The following is a 14,597-nucleotide window of genomic DNA, read 5'->3' as shown; positions in this document are numbered from 1 at the left end:
TTTGGTTGGTGTTGTTTTTTTTTCCACCAACATATCTCGACTAGGAGAGCGAAAAAAAAATCGGATATGTGTGTTTTTTCAGCCTCGAACATGAGGGAAAAAATAATGAAAAACAACGAGTAAATAATAACGAGGAAAATTCTCGCTTCGGGCTCGACATGCGAATACATTTTGCGGTTTGGTTAAATGATTATACGAGTGCTGGAAAAAAATGCTATAGTATCAAAATTGATGTATTTATCGTGTCTGCGGCGAAGCTAAGGGAAAAATTACCCCTGTACGATGGCCAAATAACAATCATTGATCGTAGCAGATTTATCATCGTATAAAAATATATCTTTTTCGTTATATTGTTTTTCATGCTGTCACTTTCGATAAACGAATCGAACGTATCAATTTGTATGTAATTTTCTAGAACCACCAATACATCGCCGAGAAACTAGTTTCTTTTTTTTTTGGAAAAAAGAATGTGCTCGTTGATGATTACTGATTAGATTATGATAAGAAAACGATACAACAAAACAGAGACTGGGAGAGAAAAAAAAATTTCGTATTTTGGTAGGTATAAAATACTCATCATTTGCACCCCCCCCTCGTCTTCTCTCATTCTTCAATCCAGGAAGCCTGCAAAAGTGTCAGATACAATTTCGCTCGTTTTCTTTTCTTATCGTTAACGTAGCTATACTCGATAAAGAAAAAAAAGAACTGTTTATCGATAAACCATAAAAAAAAAGCTACGTACTCGAAAGTATAAATAATAATGGAAGCCTTTAAACGGTTCAGGTTCACCTACATAGTTGGCTTGTGTACCTACTAAATTTGACGTGAATACACGTACCAAGCTTTCTTCGTACGCCATTTTCTACCTTAATTTAAACAAACACATAAACCGATGAATGGATAAAATACGAAAAAAAAGACAAGAATTTCGCTTCTGCTGTCAACCTCGTGAAAAAGTTTTCCTTTCGTGTGTCAAAATTCCCATGAATAAATAAGTTGAAAAATGTCAGTTATGATGGCATCAGCGATGATGAAGGCGGTATGGCAGCGAGCGAAGCGTGGCTGGTGACGAAGTTGATTCATATGCCTGATTCTCGTTCACCCTCTATAGGTATTATCAAACTGGGTAACGGGAAATATGATAAGATGACGATAAGGTTGCCTCATCGTTGTTTATGTATTTTACACCTGGCATTTTGATTTGGTGGCATGTTTAATCGGATTTTTTAAACGATTTTTGTAGTGGTGAAAATTTAAATTATTTCATTAAATTATTTTTCAATTCGTGTTGAATTTGATTCATTTTTTTTCAAGTTCGTAATATCAAAATTATCGCATTCTAACGGAATTTTTTTTTGAAAAAAATTTTTTCAACAAAATTTTCAAAAAGATCTCCACTCGACCACCCCTCCTTCCCCCGCCCCTCCGCACACACACAAAAAATTAACAGGGTGCCCATTATTTTGGGCAAGTCCTTTTCCCAGACTTTTGCAGGTTTCCCAGATCATTTTTTCCAATATTCTATACGGACTTACTCCATACTCTGATTTGAAAAATATTTGCCCTCGGGGGAGGATGGAGGGAGGATGATTGCTTTCTCAAATTTCTCATTCAAACTGAGTCGAGAGCTTTTGAAAATGTTTATTTCAAGATGCCTAAAAACAAGTTCATTTTTTGATTTTTAAAATTTTAGAATTTAAATAATGTTTTTTTTAAAAAGGAATGTTGATTCTGAAAAAACACTCAGGCATTTAGGGTGAGAAGACCGACTTTTTTTCAAATAAAAATCTTTTACGAACAAATTGATTCACTTATTTCGAAACATTTGTACAGCGATTGATCTGTTTACAATCGAATCGAATCATTTACACGAACGATTGGTGATTAAATAAATTGACTGGTTTCTTGGCGAATCATTCGCAAACGCAAACGGATCAATTAATTCACGATTAATTCGGTTTTTGTGAAACGGTTAGGGAATTGATCTGTTTTCAAGCGAAGCAAATCGAATCAAATCGAATCATTCGCAATCGATTGACGATTGAACAAATTGATTGATTTCTAGGTGAATCATTCGCGAAAAAATTGTTCAGTAGTTACTGAATCATTCGTGAACGAATTGAATAATTTTTGGTGAATCATTCGCGAAAGAATTGAATAATTTTAGGTGAATCATTCGCGAACGAATTGAATGATTTTTGGTGATTGGTGAATTATTCGCGATCGAATTGATTTGTATAAGTGACTCGTTCGCGAACGAATTGTTTCGTATAAGTGACTCGTTCGTGAACGAATTAAATAATTTTTGATTATGGTGAATCATTTGCGAACAAATTGAATCGTATAAGTGGTTCGCGAACGAATTGATTCATTTACTCAATTTTTGATTAATCATTCGTGAACGAATCGATTGGTATAAGGGACTCGTTCGTGAACGAATTGGTTATTTTGTATACGTGACTCTCGTTCGCGAACGAATTGAATAATTTTTGGTGAATCATTCACGAACGAAGGAATCAAATCGAATCATTCACAATCGATTGGCGATTGAACAAATCGATTGATTTCTAGGTGAATCATTTGCGAACGAATTGTTCAATGGTTACTGAATCATTCGCGAACGAATTGATTCGTATAAGTGACTCGTTCGCAAACGAATTATATAATTTTTGGTGATAGTGAATCATTCACGAACGAATTGAATAATTTTTGGTGATGGTGAATCATTGAGCGAACTAATTGAATCGTATAAGTGACTCGTTCGCGAACGAATTTATTTATTTACACAATTTTTGATTAATCATTCGCGAACGAATCGATTGGTATAAGGGACTCGTTCGTGAACGAATTGGTTATTTTGTATAAGTGACTCGTTCGCGAACGAACTGAATAATTTTTGGTGAATCGTTCACAAACGAAGGAATCAAATCGAATCATTCACAATCGATTGGCGATTGAACAAATTGATTGATTTCGAGGTGAATCATTCGCGAACGAATTGTTCAATAGTTACTGAATCATTCGCAAACGAATTGATTCGTATAAAAAAACTCGTTTGCGAACGAATTGAATCATTTTTAGTGATGGTGAATCATTCGCGAACGAATTGATTCGTATAAGTGACTCGTTCGCGAACGAATTGATTCATTTACTCAATTTTTGATTAATCATTCGCGAACGAATTGATTGGTATAAGGGACTCGTTCGTGAACAAATTGGTCATTTTGTATAAGTGACTCGTTCGCGAACGAATTAAATAATTTTTGGTAAATCATCACGCACGAAGGAATCAAATCGAATCATTCACAATCGATTGGCGATTGAGCAAATCGATTGATTTCTAGGTGAATCATTCGCGAACGAATTGTTCAATAGTTACTGAATCATTCGCGAACGAATTGATTCGTATAAGTGATTCGTTTGCGAACGAATTAAATAATTTTTAGTGATTGTGAATCATTCGCGAACAAATTGAATCGTATAAGTGACTCGTTCGCGAACGAATTGATTCATTTACTCATTTTTTGATTAATCATTCGCGAACGAATTGGTTATTTTGTATAAGTGACTCGTTCGCGAACGAATTGAATAATTTTTGGTGAATCATTCACGAACGAAGGAATCAAATCGAATCATTCACAATCGATTGGCGATCGAACAAATTGATTGATTTCTTGGTGAATCATTCGCGAACGAATTGATCGGTGTAAGGGACTAGTTCGTGAACGAACTGGTTATTTTTTATAAGTGACTCTTTCGCGAACGAATTGAATAGTTTTTGGTGATGGTAAATCATTTGCGAACAAATATTGATTCGTATAAGTGACTCGTTCGCGAACGAATCGATTCGTTTACTCGATTTTTGATGAATCATTCGCGAACGAATTGATTCGTGTAAGGAACTCGTTCGTGAACGAATTGGTTATTTTGTATGAGTGACTCGTTCGCGAACGAATTCAGTAATTTTTGGTGATAGAGAATCATTCGCGAACAATATATTGATTCATATAAGTGGCTCGTTCGCGAACGAATCGATTCATTAACACAATTTTTGATGAATCATTTGCGAACGAATTGATTCGTATAAGGGACTCGTTCGTGAACGATTGAACAAATTGAATAATTTTTGGCGAATCAGTCGCAAACAAATCGATTCGTACATAAGTGACTCGTTCGCGAACGAAACGATTCATTCACTCAATTGTTGATGAATCATTCACGCACGAATTGATCTGTATAAGTGACTCGTTCGCGAACGAATTGACTAATTTTTGGTGATTCGTTCGCGAACGGATTGATTCGTATAAGTGACTCCTTCGCGAACGAATTGATCAATAAATTGAAGAATTAATCAATTCGTTGGCGAATTATTCGCCAAAAATAAATCCTTTTGTTCGCGAATGGTTCTTCCAAAAAATTCACCAATTCGTTCATGAATGATTCACCAAACATTGAGGGTGGTATTAGTACTTTGTAGGAATCGTCGAGGTCTGGTGAGAAGTTTCATCGAAATCGGTTCAGCCGTTTTCTAAGTAATGACTAATGAGTTTTGAAAAATAAAAAAAAAAAAAAAAAAAATTGTCACTCGATAAACTTGGAAATTTTGAGTTCTTGGAACTTGATGATGACGGTGAAATGTCTCGCTAGTAGTCTATAATTGTGAAATTTCAAACTTGAGAAATTCAATTTTTAATGAATTTTGTGCAAAGTCACCCCATGAAAATTTCCAAAAGCTCATAAAAATTGGTTCAGTCGTTCATCAGGGCAATCCATTAAACGTGAAAAATGTCGAAGAAAAATTTTGTCACTCGATAAACTTGGAAGCTTTGAACTTTTGAAACACGTGCCCTTTTTGACTAAATTCACCACTTTTCACTACTTCCACTACCTGTTAGATACCCTGCATTTGCAAATCAAAGTACCCAGGATGAAATCCTTTCAAAAAATTACATAAATACAAACCATGAATCTCGTTACTGAAAATAACCAAAAACTGATAAAATTCGGGTAGGTATACCTAAAGTTAATCAAAATTTGGCAAAACACCAGGGTAAGTCGAATATGTCATTCTCGATTTCTTTTTTTTTTTTTTCAAAAATCTGATAAGTTTAGCAAAAAATTATGGTCAAATATGTAGTCTCATGCCTATGATTTTCGAAAATTAGAAATCCTGCCTATTCAAAAGCTCTATCAAGTCCAGGCTATTGATTATGTGCAGAGGAACAGGTCCAAATTTAAAATTTATGTCAAGGAGAGAGGAAGGAAAATTGATAACTCTATTGCTCCTATGCCTAGGTACCGACGAGACAGATCCAGTGCTCAGGCTCCTGGGTGTTTACCAAGGCTGTTCAATGCAGTAATGAGTAGAGGCTTGGGCTCTCGGCTGGCACTTATCCGGTGGCTGTTGGAGGGTGAAAACTCTTTACAGACTGCTGGGTAGTGTTCATTGAATATCTGTTTTTTCCCCTTGTATTTCTCTCTTTGCCAAGAATACGTAGGGTCCTGCTATTCTTCTGCAAATGCAATTGTTAGTTTATTCCAGGTTGATGTATTCTTTACCCTTGTCAAATTCTCCCCATATTTATCATTATTTATCATCATTCTGTTTTGTTTTGTTTTATTTATTTATCCATTTATTATTCAACTTTATTTTTTTATTTATTTATTTATTTATTTATTTTTTGGTTATTTCACTGTGTATGTCTTTAAAAAAGGTGTAAAACTGTAAGGTGTAGGTACTTTTGATGTTTACACTTGCAGGAGGCCCCCCTCGCTCGCGCAATTGCGCATTGGGGGGGATATCTTATAAATTGTATAATGTATACTGATACAAATAAATAAATTCGTTCGTTCGTTCGTTCGTTCGTTCGTTCGTTCGTTCCTGTTTTTCTTTCCTCTAATTTCCTCTAAATTGTTTTGAAAATATCCCACACTTTTTTCATCTAAAAATTAGATTATAACATCATGAAATTTTTAAATTTATCAATAACATTGAAAAAATTTCTCATGAACACGTTTTAATTATGCATCCATACATTCGATCTTGCATTCAATGGGCATTCATACGCATCAGAATGATCGTCACACCTCTTCCTTTCTCCCTCTCCTCCTCCCCCCCCCCCCCCCACAGAAAAAAAAGAATCGAGACCAATTTTTTTATCAGGGGGCCCAACTGTTAGGTTAAGAATTGCAATCCATACCAGAGAAACAAAAACTTTTCTTAATTAGGAATATTGAAACATTTTTCCTTCGAGTCAAAGCCAAGAATTCTGAACTGAAATTTGAGAATTTATTTTGTCAATATTTCTTCTCTCAGAAAATGACTCAAAAATACACACGACAAATGACGCATTTTCACCAAATGTGGGAAATTCCAGCACCAAAATTATCACTAGAGAAAAAACGCTTTTACTTTGAAAAACTTCTACACTTTTAGTATAATACACGAACATACATTTTTGAATAGGTATTGGTACTGCTCGAATTTGTAATTAGAAGTTCGTAATCAAATTTAACCTAATTTATCACCACGATGATTCAGTTCCAAACGAATAAAAAAAATGGGTTAAAAAATGTTGAAAAAAACTTACGTATTTATTGCTGCAGATTGCGAACCAGAAGATGTCAGCGTAGCACCAGGTTAAACTATCGAATGAATTACGAACGTTATTTAATTAACGAGAGAAGCCTTACGAAAGGGAAAATTGAAACCTTACGTTATTAAGAGATACACTATACGGTACATTGTCAATAGTAATATAGGTATTGACTGCGTTTGTTATCAAATTCGTCAACATAATATGAACTTCATTTCGCGATGACATATGTCACAGTTAGATACACGTTTATCTACTCGTACATTCGAGTATACGTAAATGTCTGTGTAGATAACCATATAGGAATTGGTTAATAGTAAAATTAGAATCACATGTAATACGAATCCACGTTAGTTAAAAAATCAGATTACCAATAATATTATAATGAATTTCACATCGTGTGAAATGATTCAAATATCCTGCTTTATACTTCTTAGAAAATAATGAGCAAAGATACGAGTGGGAAGACATTAAAATAGTTCTAGTAATTTTTGATCACCTATTTAGCAATCAGAAGTTGTTGGAATATTTGTTGTTCTCCAAAATTCGTTTTCAACCATTACCTTGTCGTCTTCGTAGATTTTCAAAGTAGATAGTAAATGCTGAAAAATTCAATTTTCAACAAAACATCTCCACGAGCATCAGCATATTTTAAGGAGGCAGTCTTACGAATTAATTCCTCTAATTAGTACCGGATCTCTCGAGGACATTATCATTATAAACTGTCACCGCCTTCGCAGATTTCCAGGTGACGAAAAACGAAAATGGATTCACCTTCCCCCTCCCCCTCCTTTTCCGAAACGCTGATAACCACTAGTACCCAACCACTGAATTCAAGAGCCGAGAACGAAAAGAAAGGAAAGGAGGAAACACCGGGTTTCATTAATCAAATAAATAACTTCTATAACAAAAAAGATTATAATTTTGGGGCACAACTATAATAATTTCACTTCATTTCTCACGAAAGAGAAAACAATAGAAAGGTATTGAAGCGGCTTGATTTATAAACAAAGAGAGAAAATTGTTTGGAAAGTTTAAATATATAGGGGTGGGTTTTTTAGGACGACGACGATGGTTTTAAGTGCGTTCGGCTCTCGTTCGTCTGAGATAGGTAGCAAGCAAACGCCATCCCATCTTGTAGGAGAAAAAAAAGAGTTTAAATCGACTAAAGTGAAAGATTTTCCATCCAGAACCATCATTCAAAACTCTTTTGCTGTCTTGAAATTGTAATTGTCTGTCAACAGATGGTATTGCTGTCAAGTGTCAACTAAACCCAGTAATATGATGAAACTGCCACATCAAATTTGATAGATCATTGGCCAACCTAAAATCACCAGACAACCTTTGAAACTCAATACTCTCCAACTTGAACAAAACCAAGCAAAATCGAAATAGCATGTTTTGAAATTGGCAAAAAAATAAGGTAATATTTTATATTGCAACTTTTGTCAAAAAAGTTGAACTACCTTATTTTGACATTTTTGCAGAGCGATTTGAAATTGCTGGAGAAAATCAAACACTTGCTGGAGAGGCTCAAGAATTGTCCAAAGCTAGTAGTTGTCGGAAGATTTACATTTTTCACGCTCTACAACTTTTACTTTAAGCTTTTTTCTCTACCTACAATTTTTGGGTATTTTCTGTTAACTGGTAGCAAATTACTGAACCGGTTTCAAAAAATTCATATCACGTTTTTGTCGCTTCAGTGTGTAGAATACATTGGGTCAATAAAAACTGGGGAGGTAGATTCTGCACATTCGTGCACATGCAATAAACCTCGTAGATTAGCTCATCAAATATGAGCTGCACCTAGCTTCATTGAGCTTCATGAGTACCTGGCAATTTACCGCCTCAGTACCTACTTTTTGGTTACAAACAAATAGGACGAACATTTACGGAACACACATGTACCTTAGTAAATAAAATTCCTTCGATTATTCATTAATACAATGTTTATTCGTTGAATATCACATGATTATGAATAATCTACTCAAGCTAATTATACTGAGCCTGTACAGTCTTATGTAAATGAGAGATAGCATTTTAAATGCCTTAAGGAGTGCTTAAGCATATCACCAGGGGGAATGGGAACAATAAACGGATGTGGGAAGGTCCATCTACCTACGTTACTCTTTTGAAAGACATTTTAAATAAGGATGAACTTGAAGTTTTATGTAATAACCAAGTACCCGAGTGCATTTGACAATCTCAATCAGCGTAACTGGAACTTGATCTATTTCGAAATAGATCACTTGATCATTGCTTCACCAGTTCATATTTCAAAATACGACTGGACTTACGCATCTAGTTTGGATAACTAGATTTATGCAAGCATGAGAATAGGTACAAGCCTATCTCATCTCCGGAACGCCAATGTACCAATGTTATATCATTGGGAGTCACCAAATGACTAGCGTTTGGCTCGTTGCTCTCACAACTCGTTGGTCATGAGAGAACTAACTCACCAGATGGCGCTTTTACGTAATTAATCTGCCAGATCACGTATTTATGGAACTAAAATGAGTTGCAGCTGAATGCAGAATGATTTTCTCTCACATGAGTGACAGAAAATACTGCAATTCCTACCATTAGAAAACCAGTTTGAATTTTGAACACAGCTGTGCTGGAGCCCACTAGAAAAATATATATATCTACAGTATGATACAAAAGTAGTGCCCAGTGGCTTTTATTTCCAAGTGGAAAGAGCTAGCAAGATGAATAAAGCGGCGTTGAGTAGGGAAAAATAAGGGCTTTCAAAAGCGACCTTGGAAAATTTCAGGCCCAATCACAGGGTGTCCACAAACTGAAAAACTGGTTTGGTCAAAAAATTCAAACTGGTTTTTATTGGCGCGATGTATTCTACACACTAATTGTAAGGCGACAAAAACGTGATATGAATTTTTCGAAACAGGTTCATTAATTTGCAACCAGTTAGCGAAAAGTACCCAAAAATTGTAGATAGAGAAAACAGCTTGAAATAAAAGTTATGAAGCGTGAAAAATTACACGGTTCTGTTTAATTACATTTTGAAACCGGTTCATTATTTTGCAACCAGTTAACAAAAGATACCCAAAAATTGTAGATAGAGAAAAAAGCTTGAAACAAAAGCTGTAGAGCGTGAAAAATTACACAATTCTGTCCAATCACATTTTGAAACCGGTTCATTATTTTGCAACCAGTTAACAAAAAGTACCCAAAAATTGTAGATAAAGAAAAAAGCTTGAAACAAAAGTTGTAGAGCGTGAAAAATTACACAATTCTGTCCAATCACATTTTGAAACCGGTTCATTGGTTCGCATTTAGCGATCATTTTTTGACAATCACCTGAAAATTAGAGATAGAGAAAAAAGCTTGGAACAAAAGTTGTAGAGCATGAAAAATTACAACATTCTGTCCAATCACATTTTGAAACCGGTTCATTATTTTGCAACCAGTTAACAAAAGGTACCCAAAAATTTTAGATGGAGAAAAAAGCTTGAAACAAAAGTTGTAGAGCATAAAAAATTGCACAATTCTGTCCAATCACATTTTGAAACCAGTTCATTATTTTGTAACCAGTTCCGTATTTTGCAACCAGTCAACAAAAAGTACCCAAAAATTGTAGATAGAGAAAAAAGCTGCTTGAAACAAAACTACAAAAGTAGTAGAACATGAAAAATTACACAATTCTGTCCAATCACATTTTGAAACCGGTTCATTTTGGTTCGCACTTAGCGAGCAGTTTTTTGACAATCGCCTACGAATTGAAGATAGAGAAAAAAGCTTGAAACCAAAGCTGTAGGGGAGAGCTGCCCAAGATGGCATAGTGTCTAAGATGGCATAAAGACGATTACTCGAAAACTACACATTGAAAAAAAAATTTTTTTCGCTTAAAATGTTGTCAACACTGTAAACACTGAATCCCGGTATGTGACAAATTGTTCAATGCCGAAAATCAAAAAAAAAAAACGACAAATAATTTTTTGCCAGTTGAAAGTTTTACATTTCTGCTACTTTAGAAGGAGTTATTGGTATGAAAAATATTTTGTTGCAAAAAAGTGGATGCGAATACGAAAAGTATAAGAAAAAAGGCTTGTAATGAGCTAATAGTTATAATAATTGCATCACCTTATATGCTTCTAATATCACTCTGAAATATATCAATGTGTTTGCCCAAGATGGCATAGCATTTTTTGTCCAAGATGGCATATACCAATAACATTGTGTTCTCATAAAAAAATGTTCAAATGAGTTTTTCTTCATTTTTGAAATAGTTTTAATGGTATTTCAGCTTTTGCACTTAAATTTTGTAATAAAAACCACTTTTAATCAAGTTTTTCTTCATTTTTGAAATATTTTCATAGGAATTTCAGCTTTTACAATAAAAACCGCTTTCCCTCGAGTTTTTCTTCATTTTTGAATTATTCGCATACGCATTTCAGCTTTTGTACTTGAATTTCATTATAAAAACAGCTTTTAATCGACTTTTTCTTCTTTTTGGGAAAATTTTTATAGGTATGCCATCTTATCCATACCAGTGTCCAAGATGGCACATTTGGAACTTTTTTTAAAAATGCAAATTACAGGTACTGAAAATGAGTAAAATTTTAAAACCAGGGGGGGAATTTGTAGCCAAATGTTCAAAGTTTCAGATGGTGTATTCATTTTTTTGGATAATTCATTATAGCGCCCTCCAGATCGCAAAATGTGCGAAGTATGCCATCTTAGGCATCTCTCCCCTAAAGCATGAAAAATTGAACCATTTTCGCTGATCAGATTTTGAAACCGGTTCATTAATTTGCAACCAGTTATCAAAAATTACCTATGGTCAAAAAATTCAAACTGGTTTTTATTGTCGCAATGTAATCTGCACACTAAGGCGACAAAAACGTGATATGAATTTTTTAAAACCGGTTCATTAGTTTGCCACCAGTTGACAAAAAATACCCAAAAATTGTAGATATTGAAAAAAGCTTGAAACAAAAGTTGTAGAGTGTGAAAAATAACACAACGCTGTGTAATAATGTTTTGAAACCGGTTCGTTCATTGGTCCGCGTTTAGCAACCAGTTTTTGACAATCACCAAAAAATTGAAAAAAGAGAAAAAAACTTGAAACAAAAGTTGTAGAGCGTGAAAAATTGAACCATTTTTGCTGATCAGATTCAGAAAATGGTTACTAATTTGCGACCAGGTAACTTTTGATGGCGTGCTGCGAATTAACAAACTGGTTTCAAAATCTGATTAGCAAAAATTGTTCAATTTTTCACACTCTACAAATTTATGTTTCAAACTTTTTTCTCTATCTCCAATTTTTAGGTGATTGTAAAAAACACAGTTGCTAAATGCGAACCAATAAACCAGTTTCAAAATCTGATTAGACGGAATTGGGTAATTTTTCACAATGTTCAACTTTTATTTCAAGCTTTTTTCTCTATCTACAATTTTTGGGTGTTTTTTGTCAACTGGTGGCAAACTAATGAACCGGTTTCAAAAAATTCATATCACGTTTTTGTCGCCTTAGTGTGCAGATTACATTGCGACAATAAAAACCAGTTTGAATTTTTTGACCAAACCGGTTTTTCAATTTGCAGGCACCCTGTGTTTGAGCCTGAAATTTTCAAGGTCGCTTTCGAAAGCCCTTATTTTCCCCAACTCAACGCCGCATCATTCATCTCTCTAGCTCTTTCCACTTACAAATAAAAGCCACCGAGCACTACTTTTGTATCATACTGTATAATCTATACTCAAGAGAGTGTCCTCTACCACCTCTACCAAATTAAAAAAAAGTTGTCCCCAATCCAACTTGGAGAAATGGGGGTTTTGAGGCTCCAGCTCCCTATTGTGCGGACCAAAAAATCCGAAATGTCCATTTTCTTGAATGTTAAAGCGTACTCTTTTTTTTTGTCTCTCAAAAAAGCCAACTCTTCTTGGTTCGTAGAGCACTTATTCGTGTTTGGACTGTAAACTATTGCATGAGAATTGAAAATCCATAATGGTATTGACATTCTCCTCATTAGCGGCGATTTTCGATCTTCTCTTGTGAGAATTCAATTTGCCTGAAGAGCTCTTTGAAAAGCTCAAATGCCATTAAAAAAATTGTTGTTACAGTCACAAACAGATTACCACGCTTCCTTCATCATACAACTACAGTTTGTTTCACACCCAATTTTACCCAAATGCTGAAAAAATTTCATCACTTAGTGTTGTCCATTTGTTAAAAGCCGCGTCGCACATTGTAAAAAACCTGTAGGAGAAACTCGACACGATTTCGAAACCACTATCCTGAGAAGACACAGACACGTACAAAGAACGTGAGGATTGCTCTGGATAGAAAAAACTCCACTCTACGCGACTCTGTCGTCGTTTCACCCCCAAACTGTGATGCCACTTCGAAGAAAATTAGTCTCAGTTGTTTTTGAATGCCCCTCGTATTTCATACTATGTACTCGTACATTCAAGTTTTAACGACTTAGAGTATCTACCTATCTAAAATACAGCCGCGTCTTGTAGCGATTTTTTAGCATACCTACATGATAGGTACACGTATGTATGAACAATAGGTACAAGAACAATTGCACTGCATGATACTGACGCAGGTCCTACGATGACTCAATGAGAACGAATCATACGAAGCATTGACAGATCATGTATTGGTGTTTACCCAGGTTTTTCATGATTTTATGATACGTATACGTACATTGTTAAGGAGGTAGAAGATGACTGGTGGCATATGAGTTACAAATGTGTTTTTGATACTTTATAACAACCAGACGCTGCAGTGTTGTACAGAGTTGTCTTCTCGTCACTATAGTATAGTTCACTAGTTCGCTGTAACTCGGTAACTCCTGTTGCTACCAATTTTTTGAAGTAAAAAGTATACCTAAGTACTGAATATTTGACCCACCACGTTTAGGTTCAAAGAATACTTGTTCAACTGTAATCATGCTCCGGTCCAGTCGCATTTCAATAATATGCATAATGTTTTGCTCTATGATTGTACATATACATGCAGATAAGGATCCCTTGCCCATAACTTCAAAGCAATTTGACGTGAACCAAGGGTAAGTTATTCGTATCTTGCACTATACGGTGAAGAAGGCGAGAGTGAAGAACATTTTGCCTCCTATGCGCAGCAACATATTTTTCATGGTAACATTTCCTTCCAATTTTAGTTCAAAACTACCTAATCAATTTCAAAAATTCAAATTTCTTTTCACAGGGTTATAATAAATTAACAAAAACTGTTGGCCGCCCTCTCAAATTTATCAAAACAAGGCAAATAAGCAGACAAAATGTGTTAATTTCTTATCTAAGGTGTTATCTGTCCCATTGTTCAATTTTGAAAATTCAAAATTTATTTTCCGAAGGTTGGTAAATCTATAAAACTGATGTTCCCTTTTTTTAAATCTTTTTTTGCTACTAATTTTCATAAACTACAGTAAACTTTACTTACATGATAATCTGCCTGATAAAGTAATCATTCGAAATATCTCGGTCCCAATTTCCCACATTTAACCTAAATGTTAAAAATCATTGCTCGGTTAAATCAAGACTTGTACATGTATATTGTTATCAAGACATTGGTCTATTTCAATTTCATCATTGTACAGCGAGTTATGTACACTTTTTCATTGAATATTTTTGAAAGCACAGTAAGACCAGCTTATTAGAAATTAGAAACAAGTTAGGACCAGGTATGTTTGATTCTATAAACTGGAATATTTTAATAAAGAGGAATAATGAAAAATGCAAAATTATCACTTATTGACATATTTTGAAGTCAATTCCAATAATTTTTTCCAGTTTTTAGTTACTGTAAAGTCCTTTATTCAATATGTTTTGAACACTTTGTTGGATGATTTTCATAAAATTTTACACAAATTTCATCATCTTTTGTTGCTTATAATTCAGGTACATTTTTGTTTATTCATTTTGTTACTTTATTGTTCACCGTTGGTACGCCACGTCCTATGTAAAATTAATTGGCCATCAATGGTGCATTTTGTTTGTTTTTCACAGTGTTGA

At 34.6% G+C, this 14,597-nt stretch overlaps 1 protein-coding gene across 1 annotated transcript in view; it reads right to left on the bottom strand.

The window, feature by feature from the left end:
- Window positions 1-6,747, bottom strand: part of Ggamma30A (guanine nucleotide-binding protein subunit gamma-e) — a 268,461-nt gene extending 261,714 nt beyond the window's left edge. Inside the window, exon 1 of the mRNA XM_065366433.1 lies at window positions 6,591-6,747. The gene's annotated coding sequence lies outside the window, so the exon portion shown is untranslated. The remainder of the gene's footprint in view (window positions 1-6,590) is intronic.
- Window positions 6,748-14,597: the final 7,850 nt, after the last annotated feature.

This window comes from Planococcus citri, chromosome 5, assembly GCF_950023065.1.
Source record: "Planococcus citri chromosome 5, ihPlaCitr1.1, whole genome shotgun sequence".
Classification (NCBI taxonomy): Eukaryota; Metazoa; Arthropoda; class Insecta; order Hemiptera; family Pseudococcidae; genus Planococcus; species Planococcus citri.
Note: the sequence above shows the minus strand (reverse complement) of the source record. Positions and strands in the feature narration are given on the sequence as shown.